Source organism: Hyperolius riggenbachi, chromosome 4, assembly GCF_040937935.1.
Source record: "Hyperolius riggenbachi isolate aHypRig1 chromosome 4, aHypRig1.pri, whole genome shotgun sequence".
NCBI lineage: Eukaryota > Metazoa > Chordata > Amphibia > Anura > Hyperoliidae > Hyperolius > Hyperolius riggenbachi.
This window is the reverse complement of record NC_090649.1, coordinates 257346205-257350683: the sequence shown is the minus strand read 5'-3', so window position 1 is coordinate 257350683 and position 4479 is coordinate 257346205.

Below are 4479 nucleotides of genomic sequence, written 5' to 3'. Positions count from 1 at the left end.
TCGCGCGAGCGGCTGCTGCCTGATTAATTAGCCTGCAGCCGGCGACGCAGAACTGCGTCGCTGGTCCTGCAGCTGCCACTTTGCCGACGCGCGGTATGAGCGCGCGGTCGGCAAGTGGTTAAAGAGCAAGTCCAAGTAATTTTTACTTTGGAATCTACCTTGTATTACTTTGGGTTTTTTTTCAGTTCAGCCAGCTCAATTATGTTCCCTTCTAAGTAGGAGTAGTTAGCTGCTCTGACCAGGAAGAATTATTTGCTTTCCACACCTTCGTGATGCTGTCAGGTTGCTAACACACCAACCCCACCATTGTCACATAACACTGATTGTTAGCTCACTCCATTGACTACCCATAAAATTGAGACTTTGCTATAAGATTGGACTGCTAAAATCTCTACACAGTGTAGAGCCTGTATGTATGGAGGATATGTTTCAACTGCACCACACCTTCCTTAACCTCAGATCAGTAAGATCACCCCTTGGACACCCCCAGAGACTGCCTCATAATCTTTGGAATCAGAACCTTCTGTCTTGCTACTCCTACTCTACCACATTCAGTCAAGACAGCTTCATCCCTGGAGGTGTTTAAACCCAGATTGAGATGCCACATGTTTAGTCTGTTATTTCTGGACATGTAGATTTTCCTCTGTAGCATAGTCCACCCCAGCAGTTTACTGGGAGAAAAAATCTTTACAAATGACGTTGTCACACAAGCACAAAGGCAGGATGCTCTGCCACTTCCAGTTTTGACAGTTTATTCCAGTCTGTGTGGAGTTCCTGAACATTTTAATTCAAATATACAAGGTAAGGTTTTTGAAACAATGTGTGGCCTTGACCATAGCAATTTCTATAGTTACTAATTGATTATAATTACTAATTGTTTTTTTTTTCCTCAATGAAATTGGAATGTCACTTTAACACTGCTTAATTGCTCATGCTCTGTAAAATATAGGTCAAATTGCACATGAAGTAACTTTTAAACAGGAACAGTTTTGTTACCGTATTTTTGGACCATAAGACACTCTGGATCATAAGATGCACCAGAATTTAGAGGACGGAAAACGGGGAAAAAAATACTAAACCTGATGCATCCATGGTGCAGGGTCATCTCCCCCCTCCCCAATTATTATGCCCTCCTTGTATCTCTTGTGTCCTCTTTGTATCTTTATTTTCTCCCTTGTGTCCTCCTCTTTCCCCCTTGTGTTCTCTTCTGTCTCCCTGTGTTCTCCTCTGTCTCCCTGTGTCCTCTTATGTGACTACTGTGTCCTCATATGAGCTCCTCTGTGTCCTCTTACATGCCCCTTGTGTCCTCTTACATGCCCCCTGTGTCTTCTTAAGTGCCTCTTGTGTCCTCTTACATGCCCCTTGTATCCTCTTACGTGACCCCTGTGTCCTCATATGTGCCCCCCTGTGTCCTCATATGTGCCCTTCTGTGTCCTCTCATTTGCTCATGTGTCCTCTTATGTGCCCCTCTGTGTCCTCATATGTGCCCGTGTGTGGCACCTAGCATTCGGCCCGTAAGACACAGTGGCTTTTTCCCACCATGTTTGAAGAGAAAAAGTGCATCTTATGGTCTGAAAAATACGGTATATCACAGAACAGGTCTATGTTTTTTCTTTTGGGAAATAAACCCTTGTGGAACTCATCTGAGTTGCACAAGGATTTCTTTCCCTAAAGAAAAGCATAAGCCCGTTCTGTGATATACCGTATTTTTACTAGGTATTTAAATAACAAAAAACAGCAGTGCCTTGTCCCCTTAAAGTTTCTGCACCCTTCAGCAGAGATAGTATGGCTCTAACTTCGGGTGGCAATGTGCTCACACCCTCGGTTCTAGAGCCATATTTACACCATCTGTAGGCACAGGGGCCCTCTAGACCATGTTTTGAGGTATTTATAGAGAAGGAATCTGAGGCAGCCTGTTAGTTGGGCTGAAGAACTTAAAGTGGATAGACCTCCCCCAGAGACTTTTCTTGCAAGATGGAAGACTGTAAATAACACAAAGTAAATCCATAAATAAAAAAGACTGTAGTCATACTGTTATTTAGGCTGTTGATTAAAATAGGGATACTGGAGAAGAACCTTGCCGACTTCAGAACAAATTTTACTACCCCTGTGTGCTCATATTGACTCCTAACTGGGAGATCCCTACACCCATTAGCAATAGTGGGAATTGCGATCTGATTGTTTTGAACTCTGGGAAATCAGATTGCACTACAAACCCTTTCTCCTATGAAAGAACAGAGGAACCAAGCAGCTCAGGGTGATCCAAACTACTAGGAATTTATAGGGGGATAAAAGGAACCAAAAAGCCCTCCTACTAAAAAAGCAAAGCTTGGTGTAATTTGTCTTCTTAAAACAGAAGGAAATTTGCAATAAGTCAGTTATAAGTGAACATTTGTGGTTACCCACAATGCACTACCACTGAATATGCAAATTATCCCTTTTCGCCCTTGTTAAGCCAAGCAAGCATCAAGGAACATCCCATCAGGTGGGGGGAGTTGCCCAAAGAGCCCATGTGCCCTTCAGTGGAGGAAATGGAACACTGTGGTTTGCAAGTCATGTCTGCTCTGCTGGCAGGCACAGAACTCAAAGTGTGAGGGGGTAGGCTATTGTTTCCGCTTTCCACAGAGATGAATTGCACCATGTAAAACTTCTTCAGCTACAGCCACTGAGCAAGTTGCCTCCGACAGCTACAATATATAGCTAGTGGTGCTTAGAATGCTCCAGAACACCTTTTTTTATTTGATGTTTAGTAAGCGGCCATAGCCGCTGGTAGTATGTACACCGTGTACCACAACAAGCCCAGTTGTGTGGAATATGTAATAATTTGCACAATGTTTTGAGCATGACACCTAAGGCATTTTTTGCAATCTTGATTTTACTACCTTGAGATTGAATTTAAAACTGTCATCCAGTGTCAATGTCAGATTCTGCTTGGTTAGACTGAACAGCAGTAAATGAGCCACCCAAATTCCTTTACGCTACCGTCTGCCACTGGAGGTTGGGAGGGATTACCATTACATGATAAACAGCATATTCAGTTTTACCTGCTCAGCATGTATCAACAGCATTTTCCCCTCCCATGCTCTTCTAACATTTTCCCCTCCCATGCTCTTCTAACATCTTTTTTTTTTTTTTTTTTAAAGGTTAATTAAGAACAGTGAGAAATAGTTTTCTAATTGGTAGCAGCCTACAGGACAGTGAGACTAGCATTATATTATCACTATTATAATCCTACTGGAAGCACTTGAAAGAGGTCAAATACATTATTATACACTGATGCATTATTATACACTGTAGTTGCAGTGCAGGTCACAAAGAGATTCTCTCAACAGAAGAAGGTGGTCTTAGATAGCTCTGTGCTGAGAAAGCAACCCCCACTCTATTTCTCGGAACATAGTGGCATAGGGGTGTATTCAATAACCTTTGAAAAAGTTTTGACAATTTTATCAGTATAATCCCGACAGTAAAGTAGAGCATGGTTACCTAGGTGATGCCTACGCTACCAAGGCAACAAAGGACTGTGGAATCTTGCTTTGTGTTGACTCAGAAAAAGCAATCTAAAAAAAATTGCCATTAATCCTTTTAATATATAGAGCCCAATTGAAAGCATTGCTTTTCCTCTCAACAAAAATTAAGTATAATAGTTATAATAGTTGTGTATATAAAAAAGCTTTGGGTAAAGTTGGGCTTTCACGCATATGAATTGTGATCTTGTGTGCTGCAGTACAACACACCACATTTATCCAGGCAGCAGAAAACATTGAAATTCATCATGGGGAATCCCCTAGCCACTGTTCCACAATTCCTTCAGTGTTTTTGTAGTAGTTGTATGAGATCAGTTTTTCTGGCTTTTTTTTTTGTTTTTTTGGTACTTTTCCGTTAGCCGGGCGCAACTGAGCTAAGTAATGTAACCAATTTTATGTTTTTTACTGGCCTTCTCGCTGCGGCCAAATGTATCAAAGGTGAGTTAATTGAATTAAATTAAGACGGCGGCAATGTAATAGATGAAGCCGCCGGCTTCGGCTCTACCTCCTCTCCTCCCCCTGCCACTGTCCTATAGAACACTGGCAGCCGGGGGACATGCGTGTCCCTGAGAGTCATTCATTGCAAGAAACAAGCAGAGCTGGGAGGATGCAGACATTGCTTCTGCCAGCACCCGCTCTGCAAGAACGAAAGGCAGGATTCCCTGCCACGACCAACGACTCTGGAGGGACACGCATGTCCCCCGGCTGCCAGTATTGTATAGGAGAGAGGCAAGGAGGAGGAGAGCGAGAGCCGAAGCCGGCGGCTTCATCTATTACATTGCCAACGGCTTAATTTAATTCAATTAACTCACTTTTGATACATTTGGCCGCAGTGAGATGGCCAGTAAAAAACATAGAATTGGTTACATTACTTAGCTCAGTTGCGCCTGGCTAACGGAAAAGTACCTTTTTTTGGGAGGGGTGGTTGTTGGTTTTTTTTTGTTCTTGTTTTGTT